The 18,946-nt window shown below is 42.9% G+C and overlaps 1 protein-coding gene across 4 annotated transcripts in view; it reads right to left on the bottom strand.

The window, feature by feature from the left end:
- The window catches only part of LOC123374478 (heparan sulfate glucosamine 3-O-sulfotransferase 1-like), a 107,661-nt gene that overhangs the window by 32,183 nt on the left and 56,532 nt on the right, over positions 1-18,946 (bottom strand). The window contains exon 1 of one of the 4 annotated variants that reach the window (XM_045024513.1): positions 2,439-2,684. The exons of the other annotated variants lie outside the window; for them this stretch is intronic. The gene's annotated coding sequence lies outside the window, so the exon portion shown is untranslated. Of the gene's footprint in view, positions 1-2,438; positions 2,685-18,946 lie in introns of those variants that run through there. 4 annotated transcript variants of the gene reach the window in all.

Genomic DNA, 18,946 nt, shown 5'->3' with positions numbered 1-18,946 from the left:
ATCTATCGTATTGAGGGGAACTGAGTGCCTAGAAGCCCTGGGAGCTGAGCCAGGAGCATAAACTTGGGAGATCAGGCTCCCAGATCCATGGCAGGAAATCTGGAAGCCCTGAAAGCCCTGACCCCAGGCAAAGTTCTCAGAGCTTTGAGGCTCACTGCTGTGGAGCCAGGAGCTGATCCCTGGTTACAGCGGAGGCTCCCAGGACTTCCAGCTCTGGGAAGCCCAGGAGTCCCCAACCTTGGGAGAGTCTGCCCTGGAGCTATAGACTCTGGGAAGCATGGTGTTCCCAGCAGCTTGCCAGGAAAGTGGGAACCTGCCTATGGTTTGTCAGAAGTTAGTGTCAAATACACTTCCGAAAAACATTTCTGGTTAGAGGAATTGGCATTTTCCAAGGAGCCCCATTTGGTTGGAAAATTCCTGGTCAGCTCTATTCTCCAGAAGAGCCTGAGCCTGCCGCTCAACGTTCTTGCCTGGGTAAAATTTCTTACCTATGTGAGCAAGTGGACAAATGGGGCCAAATTCTCAACTAGTGTAAATCATCACTTCAATGGAGTTATGTCATTTACACTAGCTGAGGACCTGACCCATGATCTTTTCAATACTCCTCGTTCTTTAGGCTATGATTTACGAGCCTCTTTGAGTGGGCTGTGAGAAGGGATGCAGTATTGCCAAGCCCAAGCATTCAAAAATGACGAGATTAAAAAAAAAGGGTCTTCTGGTTTCTGAGGTTTAAGTGTGCATTTTGGGTTGAGATTTTAAGCTTTCCTTTGCAACCATGAGGAATAGGAACATTTTTTAAAAATGAAATCTGGGATTCTCCCCTAATCACATGAATGCAGGAGCTGTGGCTTTCAGAAAAACCTCAAATATGGTAAAAAGAACAGGAGTACTTGTGGCACCTTAGAGACTAACAAATTTATTTGAGCATAGTCTCTAAGGTGCCACAAGTACTCCTGTTCTTTTTGCGGATACAGACTAACATGGCTGCTACTCTCAAATATGATGAGACTCAATAAAAATCACAAGAGCTGGCAACGGATGTCAAGGAGGAAAGGGATGAGGCATAGCAGATGAGAATATCTGGGCATAGCAAGATAACCTCCTGCATTGAAAAAGCTGCAATAATTATACTTACTGAATATGATATTGGGGTAGGGAGACCAGACAGCAAGTGTGAAAAATCAGGATGGGGATGGGGGGTAATAGAAGCCTATATAAGAAAAATACCCCAAAAATCGGGACTGTCTCTATAAAATCGGGACATCTGGTCAACCTATACTGGGGAATGTGTCTCACACAACCATTTCATATTATACTTCTTGCTTCAAATGTGAAATTGCATGCTACTTTGGCTATACGTGGCACAATGAACTTTAACTCATTACTTTTCTTTAAACAAAGTAGTCTGGGAGATGGAGACCAGGTGTTATATTATAGACTTGATTAACAGGAGGTGTGGGGGGGAGGGAATGAGTGGTTTGGATTGGTCATGGGTGAACAAGGTTTGATAAATACCACTCTAATTAATCTGCTAAAAAGTGGCTGTCATGTTTGTTGTTCTGTTACCAGCAGTTTACAGAGTACATAAATCTGTACTTGAACCCACAGAGAACTTAGAATTTTCATGCACACATTCAACAACTACAAAGTGGTACCATAATAAAACATCAGACGGACATCATATTGATGTGACATCCAGAAAATGTCCAAATAACAAACCTTAGACATGATGTAATGTTAGAGAAGTATTCATGCTTCTTAGGTAACACAGAATTTTATAGCATATTTTTTTTCACAGTGAAGTAACAGAGTTGGCAAAACTGTCAAAGCAAAAACAAATGAACAAAAAATCAAAGCTCTAAAACATTTTATTTCTGTTTCAAGCTAACAAAAAAGACTTGCTCTCCATGACTGGCATTATATGTAACAATCTCTGGGGCCGAGGGAGAAGAGAGAGGAAAGCACACTTGAAAGTGCTGTTCTATTTTGGTCCTGTCCTTCTAATCCAGCATCTCCCCTACTTTTCCCCTCAGTTTCAAATAAAATGGAAAATAAACTATTAGAAAAGGTTGAAGTGCAGGTTTGTGATCAATCATTCTTTCCATTTTTCATTAGGTATTTAATAAGGAATGGAACTCCAATTTTTTTTTATTGTATGGATCTCAAGCCAAGCATTTCCTTCCCTTTTTGGTCCCTTTTTTAGGTTGCTCAAGAACAAGAAAATTAAAAGATCTATTTTGAAGCTCAGCCCCTGCTTCTCTTTGTAGCCATTTTTTTCTCTTGACTATTGAAGCCTTGTCATGTGAAAAAAGGTCATGGTTTTAAATGTACAACCTTCCTGCACCTCTCACTCCTTATCCCTCCCACCCCATAATCACAATAACATGCCCTCATGTTAATGCCATCCTTGTAGTGTGCCATCTCATTCTGCATGTTACCTTTGAGCAGGTCATTTTCCTCATGTTCTCAAAGCAATCTGAGTTTTCCTGGAGGGTTGACTCGGCAGAGCTATTTTCAACATGGTTGTGGTGTCACTCTTCATCACCTGCCTAATAGTTACATTCAGACTTATAAAGAGCAAAGGCCAACAGGTGAATGGCAGTTAATTTCAAAGCTTGCTGAGACAGAGAGAAAAGCACAAGGCCAACACTTTCCAAGTTGGGCATTTAAATCAATAGGGAGAAATTCTGCCTCCCTTAGTCACGCTGAGTAGTGCCTTATGCCAGAAGTAGTCCCATTAAAGAAAATGGAGTTAGGTAAGAGCAGCAGAAGCTAGTCCATATTTAAAAGCTCCTGTATAAAAGTGGCCTGGCTTTTATAATAGCTGAGCACCTGCAGCTCTGATGGCCTAAGTATGGAGGTAGCTGTCTGACTTTAGGCATCCACATTTGAAAATAGTGACCCAATCTTTACACTGACCATTTCAAACAAGTGTATTCAATTTGACTCTTTGGGAAATCCTTTGAAAAAAGTCAAAGTTTCATTAGGTTTAGGTAACTCTTCATTAAAAAGTTATGGTTGCTGAGATTAGTAATACCTGTTCACTGGGAAAAGCTCACCAACACTGCATGCTGGTATAGGTAAGTAAAGATTTCTAGGGGAAGCGTTATCAGTGGAAACATTAACCTGTAGAAAATAGCAGAGGTCAAAGAACTACTATACAATTCTTGTTCAGGTAATTCTTGAGAAAACAGAATTTTCAAGTATTGAAAAAAATCAACAGGCTTATAGTTGTTAGATTTTAAAAAAAAAAAAACCTCACCCTTCAGATGGCTACCTATCAGTGTAAGAGAAATCAGACTGTCAACTGGTGGGGAGTATTTATTTTGATTAATGTTGAATCTGAAATAATGTGTTTACTTGTGTTTGTGAACCTCTTAAATATGGATTCAAGGACTGAGTACATACCAGTATTGGACTTTGCAGTGTGCCACCAGGAGGGGGCAGTGGTCTGCTACAAGTTCCCTTCTTTCTGTCTCTGGTGGCTATCCAGGTGGAAGTTGCATTAATTTCAAAAGGGTTAGATAACCCTGGTTTCCTCACAGTTCGCATTCCCTCCTTCATTAAAACAGGTTCCAATATCTCGGATGTCATGTGAGCTACTTGCTGAGGGTGAGCTGCTGCATTTGTCTGCACAATTATTGCATATAAACTCCCTATTGCTGGTAGCTAACTCATTATTGCAAAGTGCTTTCCCATACAGGCAGCATGAAGAATTTTTAAATAATTTCCAACACAAACATTTTCCTTTGGGTGGGTTTTAAAAGCACCATCCCAAACTCGAGGACCAAATTCTATGAGGTGCTCAGGGAGCTGAGGGTACTGAGCATTTTTCAGGAGACATTGAGCACATCACAGGATTGCACCTGGGGTGCAGAGAACAGGTGATCAATCAAATCCTGTGTAGATTTGATCATTTTTTGCTTTGCATAATACTCTCCTCTTGATCTGCATTGACTTCCATTAATGACTAGAAGAGGAATGTCCGTGCACTGAAAAGAATATTCCTTATAAGCAGCAACTGCACCATATGTTTTAATCTAAGACAGCCACCCAATATCTCAGAAAATTCTGCTGTGTTCTGCTCTTTTAGAGATAATAAAGGAAAAATTAGCTTTCCATTTTTTGCTTTGCTCTATATCTGAATATTCTTTGTTTGGGTTGAGCTGAAATTCAATTTACAAAATAGAAAGCTATATTTTTTAAATACTTGTTATTTTATTAATTGGTGCTGCAGATTTCCCCTCTCAGTGGGAGGAAGTATGGCCCTGTTATTAAGGCACTGGATTGGGAATTGGGAGACATGGGCTCATTTCTCAACTCTACCACAAATTTCCTGTGTGACCTTGAAAAGGTCACTTAATCATCTTTGTGCCTCAGTTACCCACCTGTAAAATGGGAATAATACTATTTCCCTACCTGTCAGGGATGGTGAAAGGATAAATTCATTGTTTGTGAAGTGAAGTGCTCAGATATTGTGGCCATGAGTAGACAAAAACAGGCTATAAACTAATGACTGCTCTCCATATGACCATTTCTTGAAGTTCATTACAAATGGTGTTTTACCTTACAAAGCTTTACTTCAGAAGCTTTATAGCAATATATTTTTAGATGCCTGCTCAGCAGTCACTGTTTCGGTTTGTGAATTGGATCTAGCTCTGAAACTGCTCTCCAGTTACATTTTAAGAAGTACTACTTCACCACAGCCAGGGTGTGGATGGGACATTTTAAAATGCTAACATTTCCTCTTCTTCAACTGACCCAAAGATTCTTTCCCCACTCTAGCAACGTGGCAGATCCCACAAGATATTTTGGCGCATTTCTAACGAGTCCTGCAGAGGAGCTGAATGTCATGTTACAATCTGGTATCAACTGGTAACAATGGAAGGCACAAGAGAGTGGTGTCCTGGAAGCTAAACTTAGAGGGTCAGGAAAAGGATTTAAGGCAAGGGCCTCATGTATTCTCTGAAAGGCTCTTCATTCTACACTCAGGCCAGCTAGGCAGGGTAAACTCAGGGGCTCTCAATGCATGGATGCAAAGGGAGTGTAAAGAGGAAGGGTTGAAGTTCATTCAGCACTGGGAAAGGAAAATCTGTACAGAAGGGATGAGCTCCACCTTAACTGAAGTGGGACCAGGCTGCCAGAAGAAAAAATTAACAAGTTTTAGATCAACTATTTAATATAGGAACTAGGGGGAAAGCTGACAAGTGGAGAAGAGCAGTCAGGTCAAAGACATCTGCCAGTTAACCGAAAGCAATATTATATCTGTTAATAAAAGGCAGGACAAATCAAAGCCGAACTGGAGGAGGGGACAGGTTGAGATCACAGAGATATTTGCTAGAAAAATAATGGGGTCAGTTAAGGAGTTAACTAAAAAGAGGCAACTGGCAAATAAAACAAATAAATAAGACTAGAAAAGTCTGTGTAGCAAAGTGACAAACATAAAAGCAAAAAAGGAGAAGGGTGAGCATTCTTGATTTATGTATGTTTTGGGAATACATGAATCCTTGTAACAAACCACAGTCTTTTTACCGCCTGTAAATTCACTTAGCTCCTACCTAACCCCTGCCAGGGACACTGGTCTTTCTACCACCTCCCAGGAAGAGTTCATGGATGGTTTGTTTTAAATTCAGAGAGATGACATTCCATATATAAATTTGTTTAAAAAAATAATCAAACCAAAGTCATTTAGCAATGGATGTGCTTCTGCATCCCTTTGGATGGTGTGATACATGAAGAGGGTGGGGGAGTAGCTCTCTTTGATGGACACCCAGCCAGCCAGTTAGCTGTAAAATCCCTTTTGGTCAGTGCCCACTCCTTTTCTTTTACCTATGGGAGCTACCCACCCCCCCAAAATGTATCACAGATGGCCAAATGCCTTACTGCATGCAGTATGTTCGTATAGTTGGATGAAGCATAGTTGTAGCTGTGTTGATCCCACAATATTAAGAGACAAGGTGATGAGGTAATATCTTTTACTGGATCAACTTCTGTTGTTGAGAGACACAAGATATGCCCTGAGGAGGAAGTCCAGGATATGCACCTTAGCACACTTAAAACCACCTTCACCAAACAAGGACACTCCACCAGTGAAGTGGATCGCATCATGGAACAAGCCACTCAAATCCCTTGAGAGAACCTGCTTTAATACAGAAATAAAATCCCTTCCAACTGCACACCCCTGGTTGTCACCTACCACCCCACACTGGAACCCATATGGGGTATCATCAAACAACTATAACCCATGCTTGATGGGTACCCCATCCTGAACTAAGTCTTTCCTGCACCCCCACTTCTGGCTGTCAAACAAGCCTCCAACCTCACCAAGCCCATTCTCAGAAGCAAGCTCCCCACAGATGAAGTACACACCAACTCAAAGCAGCACCAGACCCTGCCAAAACAGATGCAAAACCTGCAGATATATCTCCACTGCTACAATGATCCAACATCCTCCACAATACACCTTTCAAGATCCATGGATTCTACACATGCCTATCACAACATGTGGTGTACCACATCCGGTGCACTAACTGCCCCAATAACAACAGTGTGGGTGAAACCAGACAGACAATCACTACTCTCTCCAATGAACTCTAACAGGATAATGTTACAAGACAAAAACATCATATCACCTGTGGGTGAACACTTTTCACAAAGTGATCATTCTATATCTGATTTATCAGTCCTCATCCTCAAAGGAAACCTGCACAACACTTTCAAAAGATAAGCCCGGGAGCTTAAATTCACAACTCTGCTAGACACTAAAAATCCGGGACTGAACAGACACACTGAATTTCTGGTTTATTATAACAAATTGTAACCCACTAACTCCCCTTTTTGTTCTATGACTGCAAAGGTATTAACACACCACTGTACCTTGAATGGTCCCTTACAATATTTGCCAACTACTTATTGTGCTAAACAATCTTTTCTATCTTGCATTTAGGTGTGATGCTTAGAATACCTCCCCCAGACCTCAAGAATCACTCCTTGTGGCTCAAAAGCTTCCCTCTCTCTCTCAACAAAAGAAGTTGGTCCAATAAAAGACGTTACCTCACCCACCGTGTCTTTATAGTTGGAGATCTACTCACCAGTGCAGTTCACACACTTACCAAGATGTGTGTGACACAGAGCATGTGCACTGATGCTATATGTGAAAAAAAAAAATTGAGAACTAATTTTTTGCAGCTGGTGACATATTTCAAAAAATTGCTGTGCTCTGTAAGAGCCTTATTTATATTTTTAGACAACAAGGAAACATTTACTTGTTTGGAAAGATTAATGTGAAATCTATTTAGGTAAAAAAAGTATCTGCACTGAAATCCTAGTATCATTGATCATATCGTGTCTGCTCTTCTTACTTTCAATGAGTTTTTAGTCCCTCACTGTTTAGTCATTTATACACAAAGTGCTTTGTAAACCCCGCAGAATACTATTTCAACATTTCAGTCTAGTCCGGTGAGAAAAGCATTTCCTCATTACAGTGATGTCAGGTTTAATTTTGCAGCTACAAATAATAACCTTTTCTGAATTATTGATTATAAATGTTCAGTTCTTTTACCAAAAAAATGTATCCCAGGGGATAATAAATCTAGATTTGAAATTTAATTGGGAACTATACAAATATGGAAGAGTTATTTCTGTTTATAACATACTTAAAAAAAAAAAAGGAATGAAAGAGTATGTAAGCTATCAATTACTGATGCCAGCACTTTTCTCTTGGAAAAATGGTAATAGCTTATCCTCTTGAGAGAGGACAGTATTTTATCTAGAAAACGTAAATCCTATACTTTACTTTATATTTTCTAATGCTATATTTTCATCTTAGACACATATTCTAGCATTATGTTTTTTTCAGCTAAAATATTTTCATGCTCATGTCCTACTTATTTCTCTGGGTTTCTATCTATATAAATTTAAATGTTTCAGCCAAAAGCAACTTTAATGTTAAGAACTGGTTAAATTTTCTTCAGAACTTTTTGGTCAAGGGGGAAAGCTGACATCAGTGTACTTGGAAAATACTTGTCACACCTACAAACTCCTTAGTAGTTATACGGAATCTCACATATCTGATGTATTTGTTTAGATTACAGAGGTCGAGGATAGGTCTCATCCCTCCAGGGGTGAAAGCAATTTAAAGGACATACCAGTATGCCAGAGTCCTGAGTGGGGGCGTGGCCTCAACCAGAAGAGGCTGGGCCTTTAAATCTTGATTTAAAGGCCCCAGGGCTCTGGCTGCAGCTGGGAACACTGGGGCCTTTAAATCACCCCTGGAGCTACCAGCTGCAGAGGCGGCTGGGAGCCCCAAGGCTCAGGGGTGATTTAAAGGGTCTGGGGCTACTGCAGCAGAGCCCCAGGCCCTTTAAAGTGCCGCCCAAACCCTGCTACCACTACGCTGGGCCTCCAGCAGCCAGGCTTGGGCAGCGCTTTGAAGGGCCAGGGGCTCCCTGCAGTGGCCGGAGCCCCGGGCCCTTTAAATAACCACTGGAGCCCTGCAGCTGCTACCCTGGGGCCCTGGCAGCAGGGCTCTGGAGGTGATTAAAGGGCCTGGGGTTCCAGCCGCTGCAGGGAGCCCTGGGCCCTTTAAATCGCCAGCCTGGGGAAGCCGGTCTGGCACGGCGTACCGGACCGTACTGGCTTACTTTCACCTCTGCATCCCTCCCTTGGTCTTGTGAACCAGGAAATACTGGGAGTAGAATCCCTGTCTCCGATTTGGCAGGGTGACCTCCTCTACAGCTTCCAAAGCCAGCAGAGACTGAACCTGCTCAAGGAGCAGGCTCTCCTGTGAGGGGCGGGGGGAGGATGGAGAGGGACTGAATGGCATAACCTGACCTGAGGGTGTTCAAGACCCAGTTGTCTGTGGTAATCAAGTCTCAAACATTATAAAAACAAGCCAGCCTGTCCCTGAACAGAGAGGACAAAGAGGAGGTTACCACTGGGTCATTGTCCTGGACACACAAGTCAATATAGGCACTTGCTGGATGCCGTTGTGTGTGTGGGGGATGGGGGGCAGGGGAGAGATGATCTGGCTGGGTAACCCCAGAACTGGAGGATCTCCTTCTTTTGGATCTGTGGCCCTTCCAGGAGTAGTCCTGCTGCCTTAAAGGAAAGGAGGACTGTCCGAAAAAATGCTGAGAGGGGTACTGCTGTGTTGCTGCTGAGTGTTATAGTGGCATCTCTTTGTGACCAGAGTATATACTCCCAAAGAATGTAAAGTAGCTCAGGAGTCTTTAAAAGAGTGCAAGATTTCATGTTCTGGATACAAAACCTGGCCATCAAAACAGTAAATCCTCAAGGGTTTGTTGCATATTGGGAAAAATGCCCAAATTCTGCAGCCATGAGGCCCTCCTCATGGTCATATCAGGCACCATAATTCTGGTCATGGCATCTCCCATGTCCAGAGCTGAAGTCTTGGCCACCATATAGCCTTCCACAATGAATGCCATAAACTCTTCCCTGGAGGGCTCTAGCAATTTGTCTGAGAACTTAGACACAGTCATTCAATTGACAAATTCATTTGTAGAAAGAGCAACACCTGCTAGTTCGCGATGCACATTTATAGAGAAGAGGAGGTATAAAACTTCCTCCCCATTAAGTCCATTCTTTTGTAGTCTTTGTTCTTTGAGGTGGACTTACACCTGTCCTGCGAAGCCCTGTCATTTGCTGCAGTCACCATCAGGGAGTTTGAGGCCACATGGGAGTACAAACCCTCAAAAACCCTGCATAAGGACAAAGTACCACTTCTCCAAATGTTTTGCCATGGGGGGCAACGAAGCTACAGTATTCTAGAGAACCTTTGTATAATTAGCAGTGCGAAACTGCAATGTGGAAGAAGCGTATACCTTATGTGCAAGCAGATAAGAACATAAGAACGGCCGTACCGGGTTAGACCAAAGGTCCATCTAGCCCAGTATCTGTCTACCGACAGTGGCCAATGCCAGGTGCCCCAGAGGGAGTGAACCTAACAGGCAATGATCAAGTGATCTCTCTCCTGCCATCCATCTCCATCCTCTGACAAACAGAGGCTTACTGTCCTTGTCCGAAGGGGTGGAGCAGGGAAACTGGTGTTTGTTCTTTTGGTTAACTGCGTCTACTACCAGCGAGTTTGGCACTGGGTGAGTAAACAGGAATTCTGAGCCCATGGAAGGAATAAAGTACTTATGGTCCACTCTCTTACAGGTAGGCAGGCTTGCAGCCAGGGTTTGCCAAATGGCCTTGGCAGGTTCTAAAAGGGCGGCGTTGATAGGTAATGCAATTCTAGAAGAAGAAGAAGGCTGCAGAATGTCTGTTAGCTCATGCTGCTGTTCAGGGACTTCCTCCAGGTTAATTCGTAGCTCATTGGCAACTCTTTTAAACAGGTCTTGAAATTTTGAGAAGTCGTCTGAAGACGTCGGGGGAGGAGGAAGCAATGCTTCATCAGGCTGAACAACTGGTTCTACTGGGTTAGAGGCAGGCCGTGCTTGCTCTTGCGGTTGTGACAGAGCTGCCTGGGGTCTGGAGTCAGTGGCAGGGTTGTCAGCTGGTGGTACCAAGCTGGTCTCACGCCTAGCTGCAGTGGTATAACGAGTGTGCTATAAGGAGTCCATGGAGCCCAATATTGCCACTGTGGTGGGAAGGGCATGGGTGCTGCCATCCACGGGTTCGTGCACCATGGGATAGGGCACTCGGAGTAGGACAAGGCAGCTTTTCTATGACTTCTCTTGATTGGGGTCTGTGGACGGGAGATCTGATAAGGTGAAAATTCTCCCTGCAGCCTCATCACTGGAGGAAAGCTGTGCGGAACTTGCCTGAGGGTATGGCTACACTTATGGTTTGCAGCGCTGGTAGTTTGCAGCGCTGGTCATCCAGCTGTGCAGGGCCAGCGCTGGTGTGTGGCCACACTCACAGCTACCAGCGCTGGTGTGTGGCCACATTTGCAGTATTTGCAGCGCTGTTGGGAGTGATGCATTATGGGCAGCTATCCCAGCATTCAAGTGGCCACAACGTGCTTTTCAAAAGAGGGGGGTGGAGTGGGGTCTAGTGTGACAGGGAGCGGGGGGAAAGAGAGAGGGGATTTTTGGAGCCAACACTGTGTGTTTAGCTTCCTGCATTGAAAAATCAGAACATGTTTCTGACCCCTTAGTCTTAACTCTTAATTGCAAACAGCCTGCCTCCAACACGGACTCCCCGCGGTGTACTGTGACAGGGAGCGGGGAAGAGAGAGATTGGAAAAATCACAAAATGTTTGCGAACCCTGCATCCAACGCTGTTTCCCCTGCCTCTCATTTGATCGTTCACAGCCAGGTACAGATAGCTCCTGTTTGCTGTGATCAGTGTTTGTTTTTTTAGATAAGCAGTTCAACGGAGCTCCTCCGTTCTGTTTCATTCACTCTCCCTGCCTGCCTCTCATTTGATTGTTTACAGCCAGGTACAGATGATCACAGCAAACAGGAGCTTTGTTTGTTCGGAGCTCCAATCGGAGCTCGTTCACAACAAAACAAAGAGAGGCTGCATAACAAAACAAAGAGAGTAATTTATAAAAGCATTCTGGGATACACCTTATACCCTGGAGGCCAATCACAGCACTGGTGTGTGGCCACACTTGATGACCAGCGCTGCAGCACCAGCGCTGGAATCCTTATTCCCCATGCCGAGTGAGGTGTACGGCCAGCGCTGCAGCCAGGGAGTTGCAGCGCTGGAAGTGCCCTGCAGGTGTGGCCACTTACTAATTGCAGCGCTGGTGGAGGCTTTCCAGCGCTGCAAATCGCCAGTGTAGCCATACCCTGAGTGTCTGGAGAGAAGTAGGTGTTAAGTAGGGGTAACACCAGGAGGTCCCTGTGTGAATTGCCTGCTGTAGTGCCTCTGTGAGGGGAAGGCTGAGCGAGAGGAATTTGTTGTGAGGAGGGATTCCTCTGCACCGTGTCCTGAGCGTTCTGTCACTGCTGACTAGCTCAAAGGCTGATAGTGCCAGGAGAGTGAGAGAGGAGCCTGCGGGGGGGGGGGGTGTCAGGCAGGCTAGTATGTGTTGGCACTGCTTCCACTGTGGTGCTGAACAGTGCCCTGTGAGAGGCAGGCAACTGAAAGCCTGAAGCCTCGGCACTGGAGGTTAGCGCGACCAGGGCCCATGAGGGGGCTGGGGGGGAAAGCCAGTACAAATTACCGGGGCCCGGCTTCCCCCGATTCGCCGGCCCTGTTTAGCCAGTCCGCCCTTGCTGGGGGGCCCGAAAATTTTTTTTCACCTGGGCCCAAACCTGCTCTCGGCAGCCCTGAGCGTGACTGCCGCAGCCGCAGGCGGGTTTCGCGTGGCGCCAGAGGAGCCTGGCGTATCAAAGGCACTCAGCCGAGGGAGTGCAGGGAGGGAAGCAGTACCTGGAGAAGGCATGTCCCTGCGAATACCCTTTGCGGGTGAGAGAGACTGATTTTTTTGTGTGAAGTTTTCTTTGGTCTCTTTGAAGTGAGGGGGCTGCAGTGTACAGCAGAGTCAGAGCCCGGGTCTGAGGCTGGTCCGAGAGATTTTTGCAGCAGGAGTAGTTTTAACCGCAGCTCCCTGTCTTTGCATGCCCTGGATTTCAACTTGCTGCAGTGGGCACATTTTTGCGGGATGTGGAACTCCCCCAAACATTTAATACATTTAGAGTGGCCATCTGAAAGAGGAATGCCATCTTTACAGTTAGAGCAGCGCTTAAAACCTGGAGAGCCAGGCATGCCAGAAGCTGCTGTGGTGACAGGAACAAAAGGGCTTTTTTGGGTTGTTTTTTGTTTTGTTTTGTTTTTTAAAAGAGAAAAGAAGAGAAGGGAAAAGGGTACCTAACTAATACTGGTAAGCTAAACTAAGAGGGGAAAAAGGTTGAACAGAGGAGAGAAGAAATTCTCTAACAAGTCTGCTGAGCTCTGTCTCAGGCCGGGGACGGTAGAGAAGGAACTGAGGAGACATGTCACTGACACGCACTATTAAGGTACACTCAGAGCGGGGATGGGGTAGGGGGCAGGCTCTGCGCATGCGCGATCAGTACAAGTACTGCTGTAAAAAGCTCCGAGTGAAGGCACAGGGACACGCCAACACCTGGAGTGGCGCACCCACAGGGACATCTCTCGAAGAACTAACGGTACGTCTACATTGCAAAAAAGGCCTGCAGCAGCAGGTCTCAGAGCCTGGGTCATCTGACTTGGGCTTGCACTAAAGAACTGAAAATAGCTTTGTTGGCTCAGGCTGAAGGCCAGGCTCAAGATCCACTCCCTTCACTGGGTTTCAGAGCCCATGCTCCGAAACCTGGAGAGGGGAGTGGGTCTCAGGTCCAGGCCCAGCCTGAGCCTTAATGTTTACACTGCTGATTTTAGCCCCTTAGCGTGAGCCTTTTGAGCCCAAGTCAGCTGACCTGGGCTCTGAAGCTTGCTGTAATGGGTCTTTTGAAATGTAGACATACCCTAATGGGAGTTTCTGTGCCTAATTCCTACTGAATGTGAATTTCAATAGGAGATGGCACCTAATTCCCTTTGGCTCCTTAGAGAGTCCCAACAATAAGTTTCTTTGTGGAAAGTTCAATGAAAAATTCAGCCCAATGCACAGTGGTGGTCAAAAGGCAAACAAATCATTAGTATGCAAAAGCAATGGGACAGAAAATATCAGAGCTATTATGTCATTTTGTAAGTTAACGGTCCAGACTGACTGAGAATAGTGTGCTCAGTTCTGGTCAATTTATCTCAAGAAGATATAGTAGAAACAGAAGAGGTTCAGAAGTAGGTGACAAAGATTACAGGCATAGAGACATTTTCATGTCAGGAGAGATTCAAAAGACTGGTACTGCTTAGTTTAGAAAAGAGAGACAAAATAATCTATGTCAGTGAGAGAAAATCGGTACACCTATTACCCTCTCACAAGTCCTGAAAAAAAGGACACTCGGTGAAATGGAAAGGTAACAAAATAAAAATAAAAAATGATAAAATGAAATGCTTCTTTAGTGATGCTCAATTAATTTGTGGAACTCAGTGTCACAGAATATCATTGAGGATTTATCCAAAAGCAAAAAAACAAAACAAAAACACAACGCCAAAACCAAAAAAAAAAAAACCAAACCAAAACAATACAACAAAAAACCCACCAAGTAATAGATAAGGCACTAAAGGATTTTGGAATACAAGAAAGTAAAAATTTTCTTATGCAAGCAAGTATCCATTATAATAATAAAGTAGATTTATAAGAAGTTAAAGTGAAATTGAATTGAATGTGTAAGACTATTTCTCTGATCACAATACTTGGGAATGGCATATATGAACATTAATTTTCCATCAGTGGCTCAATACCCTCTTCATAATTTTTTTTTTAAATTCAGTGCTCTTTTATTTAAATCAAGATATCAGCAACTAAAGCATGAATTTCTTAATAGGTTAGGATTTATTTGTTCCTTATTGTCCTCTCAGGGGTCTCTGTTTCTGAACAGCTTAGCAGAGCTTTCATATCACCGCTCAAAGCAAAGCTTTTCATATTTCACTAACTAGTCATAAATATTGGGAAGACCAGAAACTTTATTATTAAAACATATAGTTCATGATTTATAGTGAAAGCACAAGCAAGATCTACTGACTTTTAGAAGGCCTCAAAAGGACACTAAAAGAGCCTGCCGTGATGACTGTGGTTCACAGAATAAAGATGTAGTGAGGAGACAGAAGGTATAAAGTAGCAGCAAATTAATGGAGAAAGTTAAAGTATTGCATGCCCTTTAAAGAAACCAAGACCTTAATATCAAGGCCAGTGGGAAATAAGATAAGTAAATCATGCATCCCGGAATATGGGTCCTTTCTGCATTTGATTAAAAAAAAATGATGCTATATGAAAAAGCAAACAAAGTTTTCATTTAAAGAAAACAAAACCCATGGGTAATTAGAACTGGTCAGAAAAAATGGAGTTTTGCTTCCATGGAAAATTCTGAATTTTCATCAAAAACATTAGACACTTTTCATTTAGTTGAAAACCCAATTTTTTTTTGTCAAGAAGCAGTTTTGATGACATTTTTTTGACCAGCCCTATTTGTAGTTATTCCTGCTGTCCAAGTAGACTTCTCTATAGTAGCCATTGCAGCATCGTCCCAGTAAGTCAGACAGTGATATGTACAATACAACTCATCTTTATAGTCTCTTATACAAACGACATTCCAAAATATTTATTACAATTTAACAACAAATGACAGCAGTTGGTATTTGACAAATTACAGAAAACAGTTGTGTGAAAAGATACAGGGAATAAATTAAAGCATGATCAGTCATAAAAATAGACAGCAAGAGTAATGGCTTCCATTCACCTAAATGGAGGTGTTAATTTCAAAGCATTTTAAAGGAACTTTTTAGATACCCTCACATCAGTTGAAACATACAAAGTTCCTTAGCAGTAGTTTTCAAGGGAACTTTCATTAACTTTCTTGACATGTTGGCTGCACTTCAGAAGCAAGTTTCTCAGACATACTAGATATATTGTTGAGCATTAAAGTGAGAAATGATTATTTACATCTATCATCACTTTCAGGTTTTCTAGAATGGAATCTATTTCACCAACCTTTTCCTTATGCCATACATTTCTGACACATACCATAGGTGAAAGGTGGAAAGGAATATCAATATTTTCTATCCCTCATTTTGCGAGGCCAATAACTTTTCTGCAGCATTAATTAAACCCATGGTATAACTAAACAATATAGCTGATAGGCAGAACAAGCGACTATTGGCTGCGCTCATGTAAAGTAAAGGAGAAGAGTCTGGCTCTAGAATCGAGAGTCGCCTCCTTTATACTGACCCAGCCTATTTGGGAGAAAACCAGTTTACAGTGGTTAGTTAGTTCAACAAGGTTTGTAGGAAAAGCAGCTGCATTTCCCTATACTGATTGGTTGAAGCCCTCTTGTTAATCAAAGCAGTGGAGGTTTTGGCTGAAATTTACAAGCCTTTTCAGGAAGATCATCATCATTTGAGGTATTCAAGACTGGCTGAAACAGCCATCTATTAGGGATATTTCAGAACTAATGAAATCAGTCCCTCTATGATACAGGGAAATGGACTAGCATAATTCCCTAGGGGTCTCTTCCTTCTTAAATGATTTCATGGTGAAAGATGAGCAAAGTGGTTCCATTTAACTGCTGCTATGCCTGATAGGTACTGCAGACTGAAAAGGTATGCTCTTGTTGAGATTAAGTAGTATTTTTGCAGAGCCTAAAAGTTTCTGATATAAGATTAATAAACCAAAAAAACTCCATGAATCTGAGCCTACAGAGTGAGCCATGACTGGCAGAGACTGAGGTGGGTGCCAGCCTCTTCAGCTCTCGCTGTGTGTGCAAGGCCTGCCCAGGCAGTTTTCCCAGCCACGCAGACCTGGCGGCCTTGCTGCCTCCCAAAGTGAGTGAGCCAGCCTGAGCCCTTCACTCCCAAGGTCTGTGGCAGCCAGGGCATCCTGCTCCCTAGTTCCCTGATGCCAGGTGTCAGGTCCCACCAGCTGCCTGGTAAAGGACTGTCTTCAGAGGCAAACTCCAACACCTCGTGTGAGTGGTGAGCTACAGTGTCCCAGCTGCAGTGGTGGCCCAGGACTGAGGACTCAAAGGATTCAGGACCCTTTCTCCTCCACCTGGTGCAGACAAAGGGGAAAGACCCACTTCCACCACCAAGGAAGGGGGCAGGGAGGACTGCTCACAGAGGTCCCCCAGCGCTACAGTACAGCGAAAAGTATTCTGACTAGAACCTTCAACCACTCATTGCCTCAGGGGAGCCAATTACAAGTGTTGGGTTTGGATGGATTGTGTCAGATATGATTTTTCTTAACACTCTTGGGCTCAGGTCAGGTTCGGATTGTCTGTGTCAAGTTCAGGTTGGGCTTAAAAATTAGACCTCAGGTGATCTTTACGCTGGAGCACATACCCCTACAGATCCTGGAATTTAACCCAGGAGGAGTCCTCAGTCTCTATGTTTCTTTACAGCCACCTTCACTCCCCCACATCCCCTTCAAAAGTATGGAGGCTAGAGCTTCTGAATTAAACAGGTGTAAGAATTTTTTTAACATGAGCTACCTCTTTCCTAACCTCATTCTTGGAAACAGCTGAATCATTTTTAGCAGAAACCTTCCAAAAAGTTCAGCTTGCGACATGCATGCACCATGCAAAATTTCCGCTTCAAAAAGTGCTGATTTGACACTTTTGGCAGACACCTCATGGGGAGTCAGGCAACCTGGGGAGGCAGCTACCTGGGAAGTATGGTGACCAGAAACAAGCCCAATAATTCTGTTTCTGTTCACCTGAAAGAATTTTTTAGAATGTTTCCTCTGGTGAATTTTTTTTAATTTTTTACTTTTTGTCCCATTTTGCAATGAAAATGTTACCAAAAAAAATCAATTTTTCATGGGAGGGAAACTGTGTTAGAACTGGGCAGAAAACAGAGACATTGAAGTGTCATCATTGAGTTAACACTCCAATGAGATTAACAGGGTACAGAAGAGCTCACACCTCTGCCATTGTTTGAAGCTAGCCACTTCTGACTCTGGAAACATCACTGAATCAGTTTACTCTCAGTTCACATGCAAAAGATATTGTTCTCAGCCATGAGGGCCAGGAACATCAAAATACTCTTTGTGGGACAAATAAATGTACCAAGTGAGCCAGATCCAGTTCACACTCCACATAGTTGGCTCCCCTGACTCACAGGCTTCACTAGCCAGCCCCTATGAGAAGTAATGATGTAGTTATGCAGTCTCCTGATGCTCAAGGCTGCAACAACCACCCCTGAGCAGGGAGAGGTTTTATCCCCTCCTGTGCCCCCCCAGACACCATAGAACTTTGCTTCACACTGCCTAGCCGCACTGAAATTAATGGAAGCTTTGCCATTGACTTCATTGAGGCCAGGGTTTCACCTCAGAATTAGGCCCACTATAGAGGATTTGAATGTTAGTCTTTAACAAAGGGAATTTACTTTTGCTTTTGTCCTCTACTCATCCAAGGTATAGAGCTTTCCTTATAGTCAGCCCCTCGTTTGATGTTCCAGTCTTACTCAGAACTTTTGTATAATGTTCCCAATAATGTAAGATACTTTATGAATTTATGTTCTGATCATTTTGTTTCTGTATGAATTCTATAATGTTTCTTATACAGGGCTTTTCAGACAATGAACCTTGCTTTTCATAAAGCTGAAACTGACTGTATATTAGCATAAGAATATTGAAACCGATCTCTGGATTTTGAATCACAAATCATAAAGGCCTGAAGATAAATAGTACAGAAAATAGTTGTATGTGTAATTTTCTTTAGACTCCCAGGGGCATACTATACTTTTTGCTACACCAACTGTATAGTTCGGAAGCAGATTTGCTCTAATTCAGTAACTGGGTTTTCCTGGATGCAGGGGAGGGGGAAAGGATTAAATAGCATGTCTTTAAACATCATCTGGGAAATTGTATAATAAATCCCCACAGGGATTTCTGTAATCCTCCTGCCCAAACTCAGATACTTTCTTCAGTTCTGAATCACTTTAAACCTGCTCAACATTTCTGCCAAATATAAATGGGACACTTGGAAGGTTCAACTTTTATTCACACTATAATTAACACTAAGAAAAACAAATCTTTGTAGATTGCTTCTTCACTTATCCTATGCAAAAAATCCTCACCTCCATTGAAAAAAAAACACCCTAATAAAAGTTCATTTGCTGTTAATTAAATAGGATTACACAGGTCCCTAAATTAAACTACTGTATTATTTCAAGTAATGCAATTCAAATTTTGCATCTAATTAGGAGTAAATTACTGAACACGGTTCATTGGTAAATTTGACTAAATTTACCAGCTATAAAAGATTGAGAGGCACCAAGCAAATACAACTAGAGAAAAGAGCTATTAAATATAGTAGTCTTTCATAAAAATAAAGCTTGCCTAAAAAGGAAGGCCATCTCTAATCATAATAAAAGATTCAATGTACTTTAGTAGGTAGAAACAATACAGTATTCA

This window comes from Mauremys mutica, chromosome 7 (assembly GCF_020497125.1).
Source record: "Mauremys mutica isolate MM-2020 ecotype Southern chromosome 7, ASM2049712v1, whole genome shotgun sequence".
Lineage (NCBI taxonomy): Eukaryota > Metazoa > Chordata > Testudines > Geoemydidae > Mauremys > Mauremys mutica.
The sequence above is the reverse complement of the archived record's forward strand: the minus strand, read 5'-3'. Positions and strand labels throughout refer to the sequence as shown.